Below are 24944 nucleotides of genomic sequence, written 5' to 3' on the forward strand. Positions count from 1 at the left end.
AATTCCAAGATAAAACCTTGTCAAAAAATCGCCACTTTGCAGGTTCACTGTGACATAGTAGTCACAGTAATCCAGTATGTGATTATGCAACCGAGTTTGTTGAAGCACATATGTGAGGATCCATTTAGGGTGTTTGCACAAAGTGTTGTTAAAGTAATGCATGTTAAACATGTGCCCTCTATCAGAATGAAAGACAGTTGCACTGGCTCCTGATTGACAAACATATTTTGTTTAAATCAATGTGTTTGTTACATCAAGCCTTCTACAAGTTAGGAGCTGGGTACCTTTTGTCCACTATGTTACCTCTCATCCCCTCTGCTCTCAGACTGCTCTACTGCTATAAGTACCTCTTTTTCGATGATCACTGACTGGTGGCCGTGCCTTTTCCGTGGTGGCTGCAAAGGCATGGAATCAGTTGCCTTGGGCACTTCGAGGTACTACCAACCATCTGGCCTTTCGGTGGTCTTCGAAGACCCTTCTTTTCTAGGCTTCTACTCTGTTCAATCACTTCCTCATCTCCTCTGTTTAGCGGCAAGATGCCCTTGGGCGTAAGTGTGCAGTATAAATACATATAACATAACATAACACAGCATAACATAACATAACATACCATAACATAACGTAGTCAAGCCTAGAGAGAACCAGGGTTCGGGAAACATTGAGCCTCTGGAGGAAAGTGGTAAAAGGGAAAATTCCTTTGCGAAGGTAGAGCTGAAAGTGGGACTTCTTGGCAATGTCTTGAGTGTGACGGAGGAAGGAGAGAGAGGAATCGAAGATGACTCCAAGGTTTCTGGCTTCAAATGAAAGAGCAGGGGGAGAGCCCAAGGAGGAAGACCAGAGTGAAGGGAAAAAGGATGGAGCAGGGGTCCCAATGGGAAGTATATTAGTTTTATAGGTGCACCAGGACTGGATGGCAGATAGGCAGTCAGGGATGATGGAGGGTGCAAGAGGCTTGGCAGGAAGTTTGAAAAAGAGTTGTGTGTCATTTGCATAGCACTGTACGTTGGAGGAAAAGGAGGTGATAAGGTGTGAAAGCTGAGCAAGGTAGATGTTAAAGAGCCAAGGGGAGAGGATAGAACCCTGGGGGACACTACAGGTGCAAAGGAAGTAGAGGAGAAAGTGCCCAGGATGACTTGGGAAGATCCGTCAATTAGGAAGGATGTCAGCCAATCCAGTGCCCATTCCAAGATACCAAGGGTATCATGGAGCCTTTGTATGAGGATGGAATGGTTGACCGTGTCAAAGGCAGAGGAGAGCTCGAGAAGGATGAGGACAGCTGGGGAGTTGGAGTCCAGAGATGTGAGCAGTTCTTCACAGGTGTTCAGAAGAGCAGTTTCCATGTCTCTGGAGGCTCAGAATACAGACTGATGTTCGTAGAGACCGCCAACAAGTTTAGTGTGCAAGTTTATTTGTGACAATGCCAGCTACTCCAGCAGCTTCCCCAGGCAGGGCGTAATGGAAATTGGGTGGTAGTTGGCAGGATGGGTGGGGTCTGCTGAAGGTTTTTTTCAGGGGAGCCACACAAGGGAGTGCTTAAGGCAGGAGGGAAAAGACTCAGTGTTAAAAGAATGATCGCAGAAATAAGCGAGTGCAGGGGCAAGAGAACCAATGTTATGCTTGATAGTCCTGAATGAGCAAGAAAAAACCTGTTTAAAAGAGAACTTCATTGAGCGGACACTTCTGGTAACTTTATCAGGTGTGACATGGGAGAAGGTGATAAAAGAGAAAGGAGGATGGTAAGGGGCCAAGGGAGGCAAGGTGGTGTGGGATGGGTCAGGAGGGTGGGTAACAAGGGCGTTCAGGATGTCTTGATTTTGTGGTGAAGTGAGCTGCCAGTGGGTTGCAGAGGGCCTGGCAATGAGAAGGGGAGGAGGAGACTGCGGAAGGGTTAGCTAGTTCATTAATATATCAATTAATGTATTATGAAACACCAATTTGCCAAACAGAACAAGTACAAGCACTCTGTGAATCAGCACTTGTACGTTGTTCAATTTAATAATTGGTCTCCTGGTTGCAGTTTGTGGCATTGTCCCATGACCAATCATGCATGCATGCATGGAAACAATGCATCAACCCAAATCCTCTGCCACCATATAGCTGTTATCACACAAATAAATTGCATATTGCGTAACACCCATGCCACTCGGCATCAAAGCAATCACCTTATATCTTTCCATGCCCCTCTTACCCAATAATATGCAATGCAAACAATGCATCACCCCAAATGTTCTGACACCACAAAGCTGTTATCACAAAAAGAGTAAACATGAGCAGATTGTGTAACACTCATGCCACTCGGAATCATACCCATGAGCGTATAACGTTCCATGTTCATCTCCCCGAATAATGCCCAATAATTGGATTGCAGGATCTCTGTTTCGTCAGTTGATATTTGTCTATCATTACGTTGTTTATCTCATCCTCTTCCAATTGTTAGAATCAATGGCATCCTTTCATGACAGAGGGCTAGGGGCTGTGTAGTCATGCCATGTTTATAACATTCACTGCATGTTTGATCGGCATGGCTATGGCAAAGATGGTTGTTCTACAACATGGTTGAGTACTCTGGCCAGAAAGTCACCATACTCGTGAGTGTCCTCTGTTGATGAGGCATAAATATATGCGTTAGGAATAATTATTTCACAGTGGTCTGGTGACCAGTACAGAGTAACCAAAGGGTGATGTTGATAGCCACCATCAGCAAATCAGTGGTAAAATCTGCCAACCGTCAAATCAATGCTGCCTGCCACAGCAGCAGCATCAACATTCTAAGTGGACACATTAGGCCAGTGTATCAATGGTGCACTAGAGATCAAGGTGCTACCAGCACCATCTGGATATACACGAGGATAATGATGAGGACAGTCTGGGCTCGAAAACTGCCTGTGATTCTTAACACCCTATTACTAGACAAACCATTGCCAGGTATGCAGGTCCTTATTCCTTTTGCGCCGCCCTATGCTTCTCTTCCTCCTTCATCTCCAGCACTTTCCCAGTACAACGTGTCTCCAGGGCTGGTGTGGATAACTATCAATTCCTCAGCCAAATGTGGAACTGGTGCATATTACAGAGCAATAGATATGGCATTGCCACCATCACTCCAGCCCCCTGAGTTGATGAACCAAGCCAAATGTAGTGGTGTTCCATAGTTGTATGCATCCTTACAATTATTCCTGCTACCTATAATTGTGTTTGAGAGGTGCCAGATGACAGACATAGAAAGTAATTGACGAGGCAAAATACATAACATTTCAAAGGGTGAAGATCACACACAATTGCACATCCTGCCTGTCTGTTACCATGCAAAATGATCCCAAGCAGTATATTTAAATCCTGCTATTGCCAGGTTGACATTATGTAGGCCACAAAGGTTAGAATTCCATCACCCCTTGCTAATGGCGTTTGTTGCAGCATTGACATACACTGTGAAATGCAAACCAATTATAATGTCATGCTACAGAGTCAACCGAGCTGTAACCAATGCCTGCAGTCAGACCCCTTTCATACTGACAAGCACACAAGTCCATTGTCCACCCTACCTTTTTATATGTTGAGTCATATGTGCAAGATGGAGGAATGCCTTTAGAAATAGAAGTTAATTTCTAATGGTCTGAGGGCATTGTAATAAACATACATTGATATGTTAACAGAGATACGCGCATATGTCACATTTTGTCAGTCCACACATGTTGCAAATTTGAAATACATGAAGGCCATTGTGTCCACATTGATGTTGCATGATTCTGCAGGGATCAGCACAGACCCACAGCAGAACATGTCAACAGGGTTCAACAGGCATAGTCACTGGTTCTCTGTTGTTTGTTCATGGCAATTTGCTCGAGGCAGATTTGTTAGCATGTATTTTTCTTGGAACACATTTCCTCGCAAATAAAATGCACGGGTAGACCCCTGCAGACCCCTCCGCACCCACTCCACCCTAACTAAACGCCTAAACTAAAACCCCACATAGATTTGCGAGGAAATGTGTTTCACAATTGTGTACACATCTGCCTTAAGGAAAAGGGCCTGTGATGAAATGGGCATGAACGTGGTCACCTACAATTGAACTGAGTTCACAAGTAGAGACATGTTGATGCAAGAGCCACCTAGCCTGTGGACAGATGACTTACTGTTCCCTGTAAAAATCATTACCATACATGGCCTTGACTTCCACAAGTGCTTGCAATGAGGAGCATTGCCATAATTGTGACCGTACGAGTAATCCATAGGTACATGACCTGACCATATGGCATGACACTGGAACCAGGACTGGAAACTGGATATTCAGAAGACAGTCACCTACCTGTGTTTTAAGCGTACAAAGAACACCGAGCAGCACCAGATTCACTTGGAAATAAATGGACAATGCGCACAACCTCATGTTACCGTCACACATGTACACATGTGAAAAATCGAAACTCGCACCTCCTCCGATCACTTCTTACCATACTCCTCGCCTGGCCACTGATGACAACTGTAATGTTCTACCCTTTTATAGCGCTTGTCCTTACCTAAAGCTGTTCAAAGTATTTTTTTAACTTCTGATGCCATTTGTAAGTTTTGTTTCAAAAAATCTTTTTTTTTTTTTTTTAAAGAGAAACATTCGGTTGTTCGGATGCATCTGGAAAATGTGTCGCTATAAGCATGTGGATGCAGGTTTGTACTGAGAATCACTCTGCAGTTTGTGATTACCCGTGATTAACAGCAGTGCCCCAGCAAGCGCCCCAGCACAAAAGTACAAGGAAAAGTGAGCCGTAATGTGCCTTGCCATCTACGCCAACTGAGAGAACACGTGAATGACACCAGTCAATAGTTTTGGAACATTGAACACAGCAAGATGGTGTTATTTTAACTGTCATTCTCAAGATGTCAGAAATAGAAATGATGGGAAGGCCGCAGGGAATTTCACATTTCCACACCAACTATCTGTTCAATCGAAGAAGGGAACGTCTTATCTGCTCTTCAAGTAAATAAATAGCTAAAAAGAAGCTCATGTGCTCTTGTTTATCCATCTTTGCCGGATTAAAGTAAAGAATATTCATCAGACTTTTTTTCAGCAAGTGCTGTACAACACATTTTTGAAAACATGTTTACATTAAATCATTACAGTAATTAGTACAACACAATGTCAGTCGGTCGTGTATATTCAGGTCCAGCTTTACAAAAAACAAAATAAAATAATGATAGAATTGCTTAAATCAACAGTTTTGTCTTGTTTATAGGTATTATATGGACGTCCTTCATAAATCCAAAATATTAGTTTTATTTTAGGTTTTATGTATTTATTGTGATTCAGTTCACAAAGAACTTTACACAAATCGTTGTTCAATACATTTGACTAAAACAAAAGATAAATATTCTAAAAATAAGGCACATTCATAATTAAATTAAATACAAAGAAATTAATTACATTCAACCATATACAGAATAACAAACAATTCACAGATTGGTAGTAATCATACCCAGTTTCAAACTAACTTTCATCCATACTCTATAGAGCACAAAATGTAGAGCTCCACTCTTTGAATTGTGGGGTGCATTTAAAGGCCCCAAACAGAAGTCCTTTTCACATAAATAGCACAATTTTAAACGCTGAAACAAACACGCCTGGCCTTTGTTGTTGATTTTCAAGTAATATTAAAAATCCATGTGGAAAGGGGCCTACTTGTCATTTCCAATGGACAAGCAACATTTTAATTTACAAAAGAAGGAGGAACCAAAGATCCCTGTCACATGGAAAACATAATTTGTATACATTGAATACAAAAACGACCTGCATAGGTGTGTGCAAATAAAAAAGGTTTTAAAAAGCAAAAGTGAAAAAATGTCACTGCTCACAGAAAAACATCAGGAAAACAAACATGACGTGTGGGTTGACCAAAAGCAATGTATATTATTTTTCACCTACAAAACCCCAGTGACATTTGAAGAACCACATTGTCTTCATGGAAAATGTTAGCCCAAGGCAGACCTTTTTGTTGGCTGTGGGCAAATCTTCACAAGAACATCTCCCACTTCCAGCCTGGATGTCACATCTCCCATCTAATGACCAACAGCAACATAACATCCTGCTAAAGGTGTCAGAATTCTGTGGTCTCTAGACCTGCTGGCTCTGAAAGCATTGACTTCAAGAAAAAGTTACACTTGGCTGGAGCATTACTAATATGTGTGTACATGGGGGAACCCACTTCAAAGAGCAAGCTTCCAGCAGAGAGGAGACTGATAATAAAGAGAACTCTGGGCACAGGCTGACCCAGTGAAAACAAATGACAGGAAGGCAGGAGTCAGGGCCATTTGTCCCACATGAAGATTCACAATTAATTCAAAAGGACTATTACCATGTATGCCTTTTTCTCAGCCATCATAAGGCGGATGGATTTCATATATGTGCCATTTTTTATGTAATTACCAAGCGATTTTGGGCGTATAAAATGCATCTACCTGTGACTCCGGGAACTGTATTGGCCAGTTAAACTAGGTTTCGGACAGATCTGAATATGCTCCAAATGTGAGAGTTTTTGAGTGGGTGGACAATGAAATTAGGACTATGCTGAATAACTTACTTTTTCATAACCAATAAAGAAACCATTAGGAAAATACAACTCCTCCAGAATAATGCCCTGAGACCAGCACTTGGAATTTCTAGAAGAGAACATATGTCTGAGATTCGAAAATCTAATAACTGGTTCTCAACACATGATAAAATTAAGTTAAAAGTCACCTCTCTCACATATAAATGTCTGAATAATGTGGCACCATGTTATTTGACAGAAAGACTCTCTAGAAAATCCTCCATGAGACCCACTAGATCTTCCAATGCTAACTGCCTCCTAGTCCCAAGATTCAAGATGTTAAGAGTCGGGGGCAGTAGCTTCCCGGTCAAGGCAGCCCAATTTTGGAACTCCTTACCCTTTCCACTACCAAAACTTCTGCCAGAACCTTATAAGATGGTTCAAAGACTCTGACAAGTTAGGGCCACCTCTTGACTACGAGAGCTGATATTCCTTATCTCTACGTAAATATCTAGTAAATAAATGAGTTTGTTCTGTCTGCCCATGTTAGCTATATCACTAGGCATACTCTTATCCTTTGTATATGTCATTATATCCATGTAGGTAGAACTGAGCCCTGGGAAACCAAAATGAGGTGGAGCCCGCAGGCCATCAATCCTTTCCCTTTATAGTGGGTTGGCGGCAACACTGTGTAGATCAGTAGCCTATTTAACCAAAAATAGAAATGTGATTAATTCCCCATTTGGCAGAACACTACCGGGTGAATGTTGTTAAAATTCAAAATTAACAAAGCTCACTTCCCAGTGCGTGCTGAAAACTATAGCCTATAAATTAATTGGGTAATTGTTGTTGTCCAGCTGACCTTGACTTCATTAAGGAAGAGGGGTGTCTTTTTTTTTCTTAAATCAGTCCAACCTTTTTATCCAGCTCCCAAACACAGACCTTTTATTAAGGGGGTCTGAAATCCAAAACTCCCCAAAGCATTCCAATTTTTCTGTCTGACTTCCCAACATAGACCAAAGTGAGGGGGTCTGAAAAACAAACAGATAACTCAGCCTATGTTTATTTTAAACCAAACATGTGGGCAAAATCATAATTACCAATCTTGAAATCCTACTGCTAGCCTTTAAAACCTGAAGGAAAATCAAAATCACACAACATTACACAATAATTGCCTTTGTGATTTATCAGTGTAATTATTTTGGGAAGTGGAATTTGCAGAAAGTGAACAATTGTTATTGTGTTCATCTTAACTCACTTTTGTGATTTGTTTATGCTGACAGAAGTTGTTAGTTGTTGTGCCATGAATAAAGTGGTGTTTGATTTTTTTTTGCTAATTCTGATTACTTTTCATTTAAATAAATACCAATATAGTTCCCGTACAGCGGCCTGGTTCTTGGCTCATTGTGAGCTCAGGGGAGAGAGATCCAAGGGTCATGATATGTGTCTGAGATAGTGTTAAAAAAAAGAATTTGGTAAACCGTTTTTTGCATAACCACTTAAGTGAAGAGGGAATGAACCCCCTGTGTTGAGGGTGGTTTCTCAATAAACCATTACATAATTTAAACATCCATTTGTAACCATATTACCATAGTTAATCATGCAGGTCACTCCCATCTTAAGATATACTGTCATGACATGCTTGGGAGTTTCAAGAATGTGCCTCAATGTACATATCCAACATCTCTCATTTATCAGAACACCAAATCTTGAGGCAACAATATTGAGAAGAGGCAGCAGCCTAATATGGAATAGCAATTAGAAATCACATAGATTAGTACTGGGGCAAATAACCAAATACTTTTGAGGGGATATGAATTGGTGCTGCAATTCCAAAGTGCCAATATAATTCTTACTCCTTCGTAGGAGAGAATAATTCAAATTCCGGTCCCATAACGCCAACCATCATAGGTAAGTCTAAGTCCCTAGAAGGGGACCAGACAACCATAACAAACAGTCTGAGTTTCCCTGTATTTTAGGTTTTGTTTACTAGATATGTTAAACTCAAGTATATTTTGATATATGAGTCCAGGCCTTCAGTAAAATAAGAATCAAATTTCATAATGCTTCTCTGATGAAATTACTGCAGTCCTGCAGGAGTACAAGCGTGAATAGTGGCTGAACACCCTATTCAGCACTCACACCATTATAAACTGACAGTGATCACAATCATCAAGGTGAAACAGGCACTTTCAAGAGATATCCCATATTTGCCTATTGTGATAACATGGGCAGAGTGCAGGCTACACTCTTGGGTTGTGAATGGAATAACAGTAGCAACCAAAACAGCAATAGTACAACATTCCCAAATAAAGGAATGTATAATCAATGTGCAATAGAAATGTATGCACTTTAATTAAACTTATCAATATCAAATAAAACTAATTAAAAACACATGCAAAAACCCATCCCTCCGGAAAGAACACAGAAAATGTAGAATGTATTTGTAGCAAGCATTCTGTGTAATGTAGCAGGGGTGAAAGGCAAGAAAATACAACAATGATGCTTACAGGGGAATGTCTTAATCGAAAAAGGTGCACATGGATGGTTTACTAGTCTATTCTATAGGGTCCAATAAGAGGTCCATGAGGGGTGGACCTCACAAAGTACCTTAATCTGTTCTTGGGTAGTTCAATGATATCGAACCAGGCTTCTCAGCACTGTATGTACAGTGTTCAAATGCAGGAAGTCTCAGTGATCCCTGCTGTGAGTTGGCTGTGAGTCAGGTTTAACGTGAAGCTTTGTGCAGTTTTATGCAGCATTTGAGAACTGCAGTTTTATGAAGCCACCAGGGTCTGTTACGTGGTCGAGCTTGGGTCCGTGTTAAGATGCTGGTGGTTCGATGTGTTTTTTCGAGAAGTGGTAGTAATTCAAGTTGGATCAGTTGATGTACTCTGCTGGTGCAATAGATGGTGAGCTGTTTGGAGGCAGCAATTCAGAAGTTTGAGGTTTTGCATGTAGCTGGAAGAGTGCAGGTCTTAGTCCAACGGCAAGTAACTGCCACTGTTCCCTCAGGCAGGTTAAGGGACAGAGCGTGCCACTGCCTTGTAGAACCTGTCCTCACCTCACAACTGTATGACTTATGCACTCATTACTAGAGATTGTCCTGCCACAAGATGGATATGTCATCATAATTATAATAGTATTTGATATGAGGTGCAGTTATACATGCAACCACGCTCTCTGAAATGTCATTCTAGTCACACCAGCTGTCAATCAGGGCACCTGCAACCTCTGAACCTGCTCTTTGCCAATTAGGAACACAAACAAGTGAGGCATACAGTTGTGAGGTGAGGGCAGGTGTTCCAATGAAGTGGACTAAGCTACCTTACCCTAACCTACCCCAGGGAATAGTTTTTCAATAGCAATCAGACATTGGTTTGAATAGTTTTTCAATAGCAATCAGACATTGGTTTGAAGTATTACCTGACACACATTACATCTTCAAATATGTGTCCACATTCTTCAATTCTTGCAACTATTGTTAGCATTTATTGAGCAAGTCCAAGACTTGTTTTCTTTTGTTTGCTTTGCCAATTTTGATCATGGTCTGCATCTACAGAGCAGGAGACTAATGCAGTAGGGCACATGTGTACACCATGTTTTTGAAATGTAGCTTTCTGAAACGGGGGGAGGGTCTGTTTAGCAGACTATATTTTTTTCTTAGAATCTAAAAAGCATGGGCTTCTACACCCCTGCCGGATGTCAATTGGTCAGAGCATCATGCCATATATCTCCGGCATCTAAGTGCTGTAATAATCACCTACCACAAGGGATTTCAAAGACCTTTGACGACCAAATGGCTTGAGTCAGGACTGATATTCAACCCTATGCCCTCAGGTTCCATACAGAGCTCTCCTTCTTATTTCAGAGATGTAACCCAATCGTGTTTGATCTTTTGAGAGAAAATGTTCATTTGGGCTCATGGTTTAATTGAAGAACACACAGGGCCTCATTACACGGTAGGCGGTAATCCAGGGTGCTATTAGCACCCTGGACCATGCCGGTAAATTACCGGCACCGCCTTGGCGGAAAGGGGATTTACCGCCCCATTCCAAGGTTGGAGGGGCGGTAAATCCCCCTTCCGCCATTGCCCTTCCCCATTCCCATTTCTGCCCCATAGGGCTCTATGGGAATGGGGAAGGCGCTAATTACGGCACCGCAATTTTGCGGTGCCGTAATTAGCTCCGAGGTCCCTTAGCGGGTTGGTTTTTAACGCCTGCAAGAAGCAGGCGTTAAATCCTCCAACCCGCAAAGGGACCTCGTAGTACGGCGGTAAGGGTTAACGGTCACCGTTGCCATTAACGGTGACCGTTAACCCTTACCGCCGTCCGTGTAATGAGGCCCACATTATTCTAGCATGGCAGAGGTGCATTTCATCCAGACATTATTACTTGGACAATCTCTCCTCTGGACGTCAGATGAAAATACGCTGGCTTTGAAGAATACAAGCTCAAGAAAATGGTCACACATGGAGAACATGCCATTCTGAAGGCACGTACACCAGAAAGAAGTATGCACCTGAGAAAAAGAAACACATTGGTAAGAAGGAGAAAGCACTGTCATAATATTTACTTAAGTGTCTACACTACAGATTTGTCTTTTCTGCAAATTACTGCTTCATTAAATCAAGCCTTTGAAAGGCAGCACCACAATGAAATTCGGATCAATGCTAACATGTCACGTATATCAGCGCAGACACGTAGCCAACCTAGATATTTGAACATGGTTGCATTTCTGTGGGTGTTTCAGGTGCATAGCAACTGCTGATTTGAAAATTAAAAACTCGACAAGTGTATGGTTCTATGGGCTGAGTGTGGAGAAGAAAGTAAGGAAGTCAGGGAAATAACAAGATGATGCCTGCGGGTTGTAGCGCACTCTATACATGTAAACAAATAATAATAATAACTTCTCATTGAAATAAAAACTTTTAAAATGACACCCATCAGTCAAATACTTTCCTTTTGGACGTTTACTAAGAACCACTTAAAGTCAATGCTATTTCCATGGAACAGTCTATTAAATATAAATGTTAAGTTTGTTTCCTTTCAACTCTCCAGAGGAACTACCTGAATATCTTGACTTATCTCAATTCGCTGCTTGAACGTAGGCTGCGGGGAGCTTCCAGAGTTGAATGGTTCGGATTAGCATCCTCATCTAATAAACACATTTCCCCACCTGCTACATCCTCTTACTGCTTGCCTGTTTGCCATCTGCCACTTCACATTCCACGATTAGTCCACTGAAAAATCGGAGCTAGATGCTTTACCAAATACAATTCTCTCTCCTTTCCCACCATAGACATGTGTGCACTCTATATACTCGGAATTATTTGCTCTTTGGACAACCTTTGTATTAGTTTTACCCTTTGATTGATAGACTTCCCGCTCCCATTGACATGCCACTACTAGGGCGGAAGAGCTCATAGCTGGCACACTAGTACACCTTTACATTGTTCACATATTGCTCGAAGATTAAAATGTGCCCTTTGACAGGTTTGATATCAGGTTTTTCAGACCGTGGCTCTTGTCAATTCCTCCATTGCAACTTACAAACGAATTGTAAATGAAGAACATTTTGAGGAGCATGTTGTCAATCCCTGGGACTTAACGGGGGTGTGTAATGTGGAGAATCTCCAGCAAACCATATGTTCTGTAATGCTTTCTGTGTTCCTTCTCATGACAGCATCTGTAAATACTCAATGTATAGGAAGACAAAGCTACATGGCAGGTACCAGAGGAGTTTAGCACTCAAAATAATCTGAGAGGGAGGGACCAGTCAGGGTAAAAAAAGGGTAAGTATAAAATTTTAATAACGATAAATCGTAAAGTTTAAAACATCCAATTAAATAAATTGGTCCACAGTACAAAAATATAGTTTCCAATGTATAAAACAACAACGAGGAATACGCAGCAGGCTTAGATAGCCAGTTTCAAATGGTGTTACAGAAAAAACAGACACAAAGGGTACTTGTAAAACAAATAGTATAGTGCCCAACACAGGTTAGATAAATGTGTCATAGATTATGATCTCTGTTTAGAGTCCAGAGACTCTAACTGATGTATTATTCTCTGTAAATACATCAGTGCCTTCTATGCACGTGTGGGATTGATGGAGGACATACGCCTGTTTTCCTATAGGAGCAGGAATACATGAAAATTGCTTAAGTTCCAGAGAAGCTATCAACTGCCTCTCTGGTGAGATGGGCTTTGACAGGGTACTTGAATGTCCCGGTCACCATCGCTCTAGTGGAGGCACTGAGGTACTAAACTCAGAGAACAGCGCCAAATTGTGGCTTGCTGAAAGTTAGGCTTAGTTGACGTGATGTTTCAACGTCAGATTTTGCTCTTAAGCTCCTCAAAACCCAGCATAGTATCAGTCTGGAGTGCACAGGGAATGGGGGGTATTGGTGGAGGGGGCCGGCGTATGACTGCACTGGAGATTTCAGAGATGTCTTTACTTTGCACCTTCGACCAGCAACCTTAAACATCATTTTTTGTCTCTTCTGAGGTGGCTGTATATACTTAATGTACACAAAAAAATATTGATAGATGGTAATGTTGCATTGGTGTTGTCTCACTATGTGGCCAGACATAGGAGGTCATTACAACCTTGGTGCTAAGTGCACCAACTTTACCACCATGGTGTAAACTACGTTTACACCATGGTGGATGGCGGATTTACTGCCCCATTCCAAGTGAGTGGGGCGGTAAATCCCCATTTCCCATTTTCCCTTCCCCATTCCCATTTTTGCCCCATAGGGCATAATGGGACTGGGGAAGGCACTAATTACGCCGCCGTAAATTACGGCGGCGTAATTAGCACCATGGCGGGTTTGCGCCATGGACTTTAACGCCTGCCAAAAGCAGGCGTTAAAGTGGGAATCCGGCGTTAAGGGTTAACGCCGTCGTTAACCCTTAACGCCGGGGTTGTAATGACCTCCATAGTCAGTCATATCACTCCCGGAACAAGCTCAGGGACACGCTATCAGCTGCACAGTCAAATGTAAAACCACTGATGAGCTGTAAACAAAATAGCTAGAAAGACTGTCACGGGTAGTACACAAACTCAGGGGACAGTGAGGGCAGACGGGTTAGAGGATGAAGGTGAACGGTTTCCCAGTAGCGGTTTGTTGTCATTGTGTCAGACCGTTTCCTTTTAATACCCTTACATCTTTAACATTCCTCCCTAGGGAGCACAATTTGTCATGCTGCTCAGGTTGGGACTGTATAGCAATTCCACTTTTTAAACAAAACTTGCATAGATTGTAGAATTGAAAGAATATGGAAACAAAGTGATTGTGATAAAGAGCTTGTCTTCCAATCAGTGTAGCCCCTCTCTAACATTTGCCATATTACACAGCCACGGTAGTGGTTCTGTAGTTATGGTTAAGTTGCTATTCCCAGAGAAAGAGCACTATTTGGGCGGCTTATAACTTTGCTCACTCTGGACGAATCCTCACCAAACTTTGCAAAAAGTATATGGCCCACTCTGATTTTTTTTGCAAAGTTTGGTGAGGTTTGGTCCGGGGGGGGGCAAAGTTGTAGGGGGGGTCCCAAAAATGATTTCTCCCCATAGACTGAATGGGGAAAAAACTTTGCACACTCCTACAGCCCAAACCGCTGGACGGATTTCACCAAATTTGTGGCAAGAGCAGCGGCTTGGTCCCAACAGCATGCTTTTGTAAATTTGGTGAAAATCCATCCAGTAGTTTTTTTTTTTAAATGATCAAAAAGTAGGTCTAAAAAAATGTGTGATATTTATGTCCGCTCCGCGGACATGGGACGTGTTCTCTGATTGGATGGTGAAGAGCATGAAGTGCGTCAGATTGTTCCGATGCGCCCACCATCTTGGATCCTACGACAGCGTCGCAGCGAACAGAGGCGAAATGCAGTTTTGGGGAGTGTTTTGGTGGGCATGAGTGCTTGGGGAGGTTTGGGGAGTAAGAGATGGGTCAAATACTGTATTTGTTTAGGTGGCAGGTGTCCCTGATGTATTCACCATGCCTGCGCTGTCTGGGATGTCCGTAATTAGTCAAAATGAGCGGTGTCCTGAGGACACTATTCTCGTCCATGCTGTCCGCAGGCAAGTTGAAACTGCTCTAAGGACATGTGTGGTGTCCGCGGACATAAAAAATGCCCAATTGCACAGTTAAAATGTTTGATTCTATGGGTGTGCCATGCACCCCAGACTCTAGGCCCTGGCCACAACAACCGCAGCATATCACACCCATAGATCACACCCATAGAATCGAATATCTATCAAATATTTGCAAATCTACAGTTTCTGTACGGTTTGATTTGTAAAGTTTGTATGTGAAGTTTTGGCTATATCATGTCATTAAGATTGTAGAGTTTGGTAACAAGCACTGCAGAATAATATATACATAGAAGTAAACATTTTGTATTGTGGTGTATGGTTAGATGTTTGCTTCAAGGGTTGTGTTATGGAGCAGTATTTATGAGTTGTATTTATAAAAATATACTTACTGTTTGATTTTTTGTGATTGGATATATTTTTTTCATGACGTGGGTAAGTGGAGCAGATATTCTTTTTCAATTTCTGTGATAAAAGAAAAGATCATGTTAGTGTAGGTGTTTTATAAAGACTTATTACATTGCAAAATAGACATTTCAGCTTTTTTTCGACCCTCATATTTAGTAGTTTACAAACCAGTGTACTGTGCAGTTTGCTCAGTTTCTGTGTTTGTTTTTTAAATCATTGGGTCTGTGGGAAATAAAAAATCCATGTTGGATAAAAAAAAGTTTTTTGTTATGCTACAGTCTATTTGTTTGTTTTCACTGTTCACTTGTTTCTGGCTAATGCTCTATCTGTTGCTTTTTGCAGATTGTTACATACCTGTTGTTGAATTTTAACAGGTTATAGTTTTTTATTTATATTCTCAAGTTGCTGATCTATCTGTTGGGTTGTTGCAGATTTTTGCAGTAGTTAGATATATGTTGGTGTATTTTAACTGTTTATTTCTTGTTATAATTTAGTGGTATTGATTTATCTGTTTGGTTGTTGCAGAATCCTACGGCAGTTAGATACCTGTTGGCATATTCTAACTGTTTATTTATTATTATAATTTAGTGGTATTGATTTATCTATTTGGTTGTTATAGAATCTTGGGGCAGTTAGATACCTGTTGGCATATTCTAACTGTTTATTTCTTATTATTTTTCAGTGGCATTGATTTATCTGTTTGGTTGTTGCAAAATCTTGGGCCAGTTAGATACCTGTTGGCGTATTCTAACTGTTTATGTTTTTTTTAATTGAAGTGGTATTAATTTTTATGCACAGATTAGTTATTAGTGGTATTGATTTATTTGTTTGGTTGTTGAAAAATCTTGGAGCAGTTAGATACCTGTTGGCGTATTCTAACTATTTTAGTTTTTAATTGAAGTTTTGTTCATGTTTAAGTACAGATTAGTTATTAAATTTTGGTTTTAAGAAGATTAAATAAGCGTTTGTAAGATTTGCTGGTAATCTCTGCTTCAGAATAATGGTACTATAATTACATTCAAACCATCCACATTTCTTTTTTATATATGCAGTGTAGTGACCTGCACTGGTTGTGGCTCCTGCGTGGTAGATTATACCTATTGTTGTGAATGTTTTCTTACCAAGTGATGATTGACCATGTATGAATCCAGTCAGCTTGCAGTTGTTTTTGGTACCATCTGCATTGGAACATAGAAGCATTAGTATTACGTATTTACAATGTGTTTGTATTAGAAAGGTGGAGCGATTATCTGAATTGCAGATAGTACATAATCTACCATGGTTTGCATATTGTACAAGTTGCTGAAATGGGACGGATTCACAATTAGGAATGGATACATACACGGAGCACTCATTAGGGATTTGTTCCTGTGCAACATTGTTGCAGAGAGTGCATGTATTTGTCCACATGTATGAAATCGGTATGTTTTTGTTTTCCAGTACTTGTAGTAAGTACATTAGAAATTCTTGTGGATCTTCTTGTCAGTTTACAGTGAATTTCACCATAGTAGTCCAATTCTTGTCTTATTCCATGAACACTATATGTGTTGTGAGGATTGTTTGTTGCGTTTCTATGAAGGACTAACATTTCCAAACACAATTGGTCTGTACTGTGTAAATAAATGTTGTCAACAACTGGTGGCAATTGAAATAGAATATTGATTGCTACATTTGCGTATCAATTTACACCAGTTATATTTGAAAATTTGAATGGACCAGATAGTTCTGTGTCCAAGTCATTTTCGGAGTGTGTGTTGCTTTTTTGAAGAAGTACCTGAGTTACTTTGAGTAATAGATTCATGTTTGGTTGTGGTAATTGATGAAGTATTACCATCTTTTACTCTCTTTGGAGGATTTGCAGTGAGATCCTGTTGCATTTCTGTTTGAATTAGTTTTCTTTTACAATGTTTTCCTTTTTGTGGAACAGGATATGTTTTTAGATGGGGGTGTATAGTGAACGTAGTCTGTTGTATTCTAAAATGCAAGGAAAATCAGCATTTATTTATTTTTTTTTATTTTTTTTTTTTTATTTGTTTATAATTCATAAAATTGAATTTTTACAAAGTCAGCATTTACTTTACTTGCATCAAAGTTGATTAGAAATAGACCATCAAGTGTACCTAAGCGTGATAGTGGTACGTAGCTCATGCCTTCTTTAAAGACTGTGTTCCCAATATCTATCAATGCTTTATCTAGGGTAAGACCTTGTGATTTGTGAATGGTGACTGCGTATGCTAGAGTTACAGATAATTGCTCTCTGCGTACATACATCTCTTTAAAGAGAAGGAATCGAGCTGTTGAGCGCCCTATCCTTCTTACTTCTGAAAGTTTGTCAAAGAGAATATTGACAACTGAATGTTGTTGTCACGTGGGTATGTTTGAAAGTCAACAACTGTACCCATTGCTCCATTAACTAGTCCTTGCTCCACGTCAAGGTTACGTTTAAGCATTACTCTACAGTTTAAGGATAATTTTAATATTTTCTCCAAACCAGCTGTGTTGGAGATAGAATTGTCTAAGGTATTTAGTCTTTTTGTAGCTTGTTTACACATGGGTAGTGTCATACCATGTACATCCAGTTTATCTGTGGAACAATTATTGGTTGCATTTCTTTTTTCAACATTGTTTCATTGAATTTGGAACAGCTTGCAAGAGTTGGCATTACGGACATACAATTGACATTTTTGTGTGCTAATTGTTCCATGACATCAGTAGAACATGAGTTATGGCCATAAAGTGCATGGATGTGCCGGGCTTGTAATACTGCTTGTGCTTCTTGAGATAGTACACCAACTCTAATACTTTTTAAAATGTTGTCTTAAGTGAGGTCTGCAGATTGGCATATGTTTTCTGTTCATTCTCTGTATTGGAAATGTTGCCAAAGGTTGACATTTCCTATGCTGCCAACAGTTTTACGGCAGAGTTTGTGTCCTACGGTTTTAAAAATAGGTTGACCTTTCACTGGTGTCAATTGAAGAAGATCTCCAGAAACAATCATGTGTTTTCCTCCAAAGAGCTCTTCGTAGTTTGTTTTAAGTAATTCTTGCAATATGAGGTGAATCAAAGCCAACATTAGGTTGGAGACCCTGCTCACTTCATCTATCAGTAGCATTTTCATTTCTTTTAACACTCTGCGTAGTTACATTACAGTTTCTGTAGAGGGTTTTTAATATTCTAATTTGATTTGGTGTTCTACTGGAAGGAGTAGTAATCAGTGTAAAGTGACACCGCCTATGTTGTAGGCAGCTAAACCTGTGGGGGCAGTTACAACAGTTGACAGTTTGTTGTTTGTCAATCGTTGAAGGAACTTGCTGATGATTTTGATTAAGAATATTTTGACTGAACCAGCTTCACCACTGACGTATAGTAATATAGGTTTGTAATTTTGGCAGGTACATTCTTTATTTTCATGTTGTACACCATGTGCAATATGTTTTGTTACTTCTTGAAAAATAGTCCACTGCTCTTTGTACAATTTTGATTGTAGTACAGTTAAGTCTTCTGTATCTTCTTCATAGTGATGCATGGTGTTCTCTATTTCTGTCATAGCTAATTCTGCCTCATTTGCTATTAGTGGCTGTCCCAGTGGTTCTTGGCTTCCTGTTACAGAAGGTTGACTACTGTCGGGAGTTTCCTTATCTAGTTGGGCCTGGAGTTCTTCTTCGTGTTGTTGTTCATTTTGCAACATTGTTTTGTACTGTGTAAAGTTTACATCAGTGATAGTGCTTTCATTTGCTTTGAAAGTGTCTTCATAGGAGTCATAGTTTTCTAGTATCTCTTCTTCTTTTCTCCATGGTTTAAAAAGTTGTAGCAGGGACATATAACATAGTTCTTTATGTTGAGGAGTTTTTAATGACAATTTGATATGATTAGTTAAGCATTGTTTGGTAAGTTTCACTAAGCTGCCTCCACAATTTGTCACTCTATATCTACCTTTTTTTTTCATTGTGTTGTATATAATTTTTGTATGTGAAGTTTTAGGCTATGTGGTATAGACACATGGTTTCCTAACTGGTACTCCTGTTTGGGTAGTATGTGTCTAGTAAATTGTTTTTCAAATTGTTTTGGCTGTTGGGATCATTTTGGTTATTGTTTCTATGCCGTCGTATGATTTGAGAACTCTTTTTCTAGATTTAGCAGGACCAAGACTTAGCCATACGATATTTTCAGATTTTCCATACAAAGCAGTACTGGTTAAACGATCTGCAGATCCATAGGAGCCACATTCTCTATGAGAGAGCATTTTTATGCCTAAACTGTACAATTTCTGAGATAGTGTTTTGTTCGCTGATAGGTCATTACAGGGGTCTTGAAGCTCTGTTTTTTCTATTTTTGTTAAGTAGGCTGTAACATATTGTGCAACTGCAGTGGAATTGTCTGCAATGTACTGCACATCTATGTTTGCATTCCATAAGAGTGCAATGATTGCATTGTAATCATTGATATATTTTGCTTCTTCTGTTCTTTTTATGTAATATGTGTTCTTATGTGATTTACCATTAACACTATATCTAACTGAAGACATGAAGTTGTTCACTTCACCTGTTTCTGTAACTGGTCTAGGGAAACCAAAGCAGCATTTGGTGTAGTATTTCCCTTTGTTTTTGTATTTGCGACGACAATATTTGCCACATTTGTGTCTTTCAAATTGTACAATTTGTGCATGAAGATCACTATTTGTTGCTTCTGATGGAATTTCAAAAAAACTGACCAAATTTAGGAGCATCTTTAATCCATAAAAGCATGTGGATATGTGGTGCTCCTCTGGCTTGGTATTCTTTTCTCCAATAGAAGTGTTGCACTTCTCTAAGGGGAGGAACCGTTTTATTACAAAGAAAGTATAGCAAATGATGATGGAAATATCTTGAAACATTAACAGGATCTAGAGAGCAAAGTTCTCTAGGTGTTAGTATATCTATGTTTGTTTTGTTTTTGTTTGATATGCGTAGGAAATCTTGTAAATCTTCCCATGCACATTCCCATGCATATTCTGCACAACTTAATGTAACAAACCAAGTGGGTGGGCCAAGGATTCTTATCATACCACGTATATCTCTGTGACGTCGGAACCAGTACTCTTTTGTACCAAGCATGTTTGCTAACAGATTTGTAATGCTTGATTGTAAAACCTCATCTTTGTCTTGCACTTTTTGCATTAATTGCATAATTGACATATTTTGAAAGTGGGTTCCTGATTTCAATGTGTGTGCAACTCTGTAACATAGAGTTGCTAGTTCACTTTCAAAGAGTAGGTGGAATATGTATTCCACATTTTGTCTAAATCTGGGATCTTCAGAATACATTCGTAACGAGCGGTATTATGATGCTATCTGAATAGGTCTATCATCGTACCTTCCTCCTTTGCCAGTAGGAAAGAGTAGAGGAAAAGTATGCGCTTCTATACTTTGTTTCCATATGCTGATTGGTGATCCTTTGGTTTGTCACATTCGGTAAGTTTCTAGTGCATCATCTTTGGTGTCAGAGTGTAATGGATGAATTGTATAATGTTCTAAAATAGTGGATACTGTAGCATGATCTAGAAGTTCAAATTGACCAGTTTCTGGTGACTCTTGAATTATTTCAGTTGTTTCCCTCAAGTTTTCTTCAATATTTATTTCTTTGTAGTATTCATTATTGTCTTTTAGATATTGCAGGTCTTGTCTAACTTTATGTAAGTCTACGAGCTGTTGCCAAATTTGTTTGCCTTTTATAGGTACACCATTTACGAAGACAATTAAAGATTGCTCTATTGGACTTTGCACTCCCAGAGTGTGCACATTTTCTTTCAGATCTAATGGTAAATAAACTACTTTGCCACAAATACCTTTCACCAATTCAGAGGGAGGTAATTTTTCTTTTTTTGGTTGAAGGCGTATTATTGCTTGAAATCAGTGCACTGTTTCAATTATGATGCTCTCATATAAATTGAGTTGTTGCAGGGGTTTTGATAGTGGGAATAATTACAAGTTATTTGTGATAGCACGTGAAGGAGTTTGTTTGTTGTCAAGTTTTGTAGTGCAGTAACTGCAAAGTATTAAGGGGTCAGTTATTTCATATTTGTTTTCTGCTATAAGGTAGAAAGCTAATTCAAACCATTTGGAATCTTCATTGTCTTCTATTTTGTATGTTACGTCTACAGTTTTTCTGTTACTTTTATAAAAAGTACTGCAGCAACATGCACACACATGGTTTGGTATTTCAGCGGATGTACTTTTAAATATTAGTATTTCATTTTTGTATGTTTTAATTGTAGTAGGTTGCATGTGTAGAATTGTTGGTAGGCTGTTGTAAAGCTATTTAATTTTGTAAGTGGCTTTCCACTTCCAAAATACTTTTTCTGGATATGCTTGATTTCTTTGAGTAGGTCTTTGGCTGTACCATGTAGAAGATTGTTATTTAAATTGGCTAGTGCTAAAGCAGGACTTTTAGCATAGTACAGTTTATAGACTAGATTGCTTATAGTTGAATGATGTGTTGATATCATGTTGATATGATGGAAGCTGCATTTGCAAATAGGTCCTGAAATGCAGGCTAATGAATGTCCTTGTAGTCCTATGTATTTGCACACTGGACAGGTATCCATATGTTGCAGCACTTTCATTTTGATTTTGTCTTTGCCTTTCAGATAGTGATTGAGGAACTGGCGTAAAGATTTGAAAGATTTTTTTGGGAAAGTTACACATTGACGTGCATGGCCATTTGTATACTGGATGTTCTCGTACGGTCGAATGGAGAGGTAAGTCTGAGTTGTCTGGGGTTATTTTTGTAAGCAGTATTTCTTGTTGCATTATGGTATTATTATGTTTTTCATGACCTCGTCCACTGCTATGTATGCCAATTGTGTTTGTTTGGTTTTGTTTGTATGCTTCTTCATTAAAATATGGTTCTGTGCCCGTGGTGTGACTCCATTCACCTCCACAGATATTTAAGAAGTTATTTTTGTTGACATTCTGTTTATTGAGAAGTCTTTTTTGTAATTTAGTAGTTTTGTTGGTGGTTTCATTCTGTTTAACACTAAAATAAATAACTTTCTTTTGAGAAGGATTGCACTGTCTATCAAAGCTTCTAAGATTCATTTTCTACTATAGGTTTTAAGGGTTGTGCATGATTTGCCTCCTGTTTTTATAAGATTCTGAAGGACTCTGTTTCGGAACATTTTTGGTAAAATACTTTTTTGGGAATGGTTACTTGCTAGTATATCAAATTTATAGGAGAAGTTTTAGAAGTAGTGATTGCTGAATTCTTGTTAATCATTGTCTGTTTCGTTTTGCATTTTGATAGAGGAGGCAAAGTTTCTGTACTGGAAGATTGTTTTGTTTCGCTAAATGACTGTATCACTGCTGTGTTTGAACTTTTTGTACGAAATCTGCTAGAGATGGATGCTTATTTTGGACACTTTTATTTTCATTTGTTCTATCTCTGCGTTACTTTCTACGGACATGCTTTTTGGTAGGCATACTTTGGGGTCTGTTGAAAAAAGAAGGTATAGGTTGGGCCGTTCTGCAATGTATGTGTGCTGTGTGCATGAGTGTCTGAGTATGATTGTAAATATGTATGTTATGGTGTGTGATTGTGCATTGGGCAGCTACAATTAGTTGGGAATGCTGATCTTCTATGTGTGTGTTACTATACTGTAGTTCGGATGACAGTAGAAACTGAGCTAGTGGTGAGGAAGAAGAACTAATAGTAAATCTAATGGTATAAAATTAAAACAGTTCTTTGTTTTGTAGTACTAACATTCTATGGGTTGTGTTCCAAAAAACAGGGATTTGTGTGCCATTCTGCCTGCTAATCCCTGTTTAATAAATGGGGATTTGTGGGCAGAATGGTTGAGAAATCTCTGTTTTTTTGGTATGCAAAATACATGAATGAACTACACGGTGTGTTTTACTAACAATAAGCATATTAAAGTAGTATTGTACTTACTCTTTTTTGTGGAATGAGCAGGTTTCTTCGGATACGTTGTTTGTAGTTCAGATGCTGCTGCTTTTCAGGAGAGTGGTCTTCACTGCAATTTTAAAAGAAGGAAGTTAGTAGTTTTGTGTGTTTACAGCACTGATGTTAAATTAGACGTTGATTTTTATGTTTTTGTAGTAGTATTCTTGTTTGATATCTGAACATAGTGTATGCATGCATTTCATTTGACTATGTGCAGCCTTTATATTTTATTTACAATATTTTAGTTCAACATGGTTTGCAAATGAGTAGAATTTTAAGTGTATGAAATTCACTTGGTTTTTTAAAGCTGTGTTGTAGATAGCAGACTGGTTTCGAAGTGACAGTTGATTATAGTAGATGGGAAAAATGCCACTAAGTTCATTTTATAGGCTTTGCAGGTTTAGTGGCATTACTCTGTTTATATGCATTAATAAGAGTTGCACATGTACTGTGAATAAAATATGCATACTTGTAGTTTGTGTTCATGCATTTGGATATGCATGCAGCTGTATGTAGAAATCTTGGAGACTTGTAGAGTAGCTTTTGTAGTAGGTGCTTTCCAATGATATGAGACTTGTACTCAGAGTGATCAACAGTAAATTTGAAGTGCGGAACTCTGATGATGGAGTTAGATGTAGAGATCTTGGGTGTGATTGGTGGATGGTTCTGTGACTGCTTAGCTGTATCCAATGACGGAATGGCACCGAGAGTGATGTGGAAAGGGTAGAAGGGCTGGCTAAGAATTACGCGCTTCGCGGACACCGCGGCTGTCCGCGGGTAGGGTGTGCCACATCCAGGGTTTTCCAGCAAATCCAGCATGGAAAGGGGACTGTAGGGATCAGCCAATCAGATGTTGTGGTTGTGGATTTGTGTTGAAAGAGTCTATGTGTAGTGAAGATGGCAGAGGTGGAGAAATTCAGGGTGTTGGTGCTTGGAGATATGTTTGTGCATGGTTTACAGCCGTATGCTCAATGCAGGCATGTGGCAAACAATGTCGATGTTAAAGGAGTGGAGGTGGTGTGGAGTACTGTGCCTGATTGCAATGTACAGGGAATTGTACAAGTTTGTGAAGATATGGGCAGGATGAATAGTCCTCATCTGGCAGTTTTGCACTATGGTGCTTTCCATTTGGGCTACGTCAGTGCAGCTATTTTGTTGGCAGATTTGAAACACTTGGTTCAAGGAGTAATGAACATCCTTCCAAATGCCAAAGTATTTTTTTCTGGATTACTACCTAGGGTAATATGGGACAATAGTTCTGTTTTTTGTCCTCAGCAAAACATTGGTAGGTGTGCAATCAACCGAGGCATGTGTGCTTTCATGCTTAGAGCTGGTATGTTTTTCTGCAATAATGAGAATATTGATTCCAGTAATGCTGTTTATTTTAAAGACAATGGGATTTCCTTAACTTTTTTTGAGAAATGCTATGCTCTTTTGGTATATAAGGGTTGCTTTGGGGAAGGTTATGTGAAGATTTTAGTAGTAAAGTAAGAAGAAACCCCCCCCAAAAAAATACAAAATGACAGGTGTCTGTCAAGCATCTGCAAAAAAAAGTAATAAAAAAATGGCTCTTTTCAGAGCTTACCTCAAAGTGGAAATGGGGCACAGTATTTAAATTCACATTCACCACGCTTAGATTTTCGATATGTCTGCGGACATGGCGGTAGTCCGCGGACAGCGCCTATAACATACAGGGATTTTGGGGTGGAGAGGCATGCAAATGAGAATGAGTAGTGCAAGGGATTGGTCAATTAGGTTTACTGGATGTGTTGTGTAAGGAGAGCGTTTGTCAGAAAGTCTTATTTCTCAGAGAAGAACAGATAGCTATGGGTGTGTGTTTCAGAAAACAGATTATCTGGATTTTTGGAGACTCATGAATACATTGAATACATTGGTTGGAGGTGCATGCAGAACGCTGTTGAGTAGCTGCAGATCTTGGATTCCTCCATGTGGAAGTTCACTGGCATGGAGTGCGTGGAATGAAGTGGC

This window comes from Ambystoma mexicanum, chromosome 7p (assembly GCF_040938575.1).
Source record: "Ambystoma mexicanum isolate Mex_15411 chromosome 7p, UKY_AmexF1_1, whole genome shotgun sequence".
Classification (NCBI taxonomy): domain Eukaryota; kingdom Metazoa; phylum Chordata; class Amphibia; order Caudata; family Ambystomatidae; genus Ambystoma; species Ambystoma mexicanum.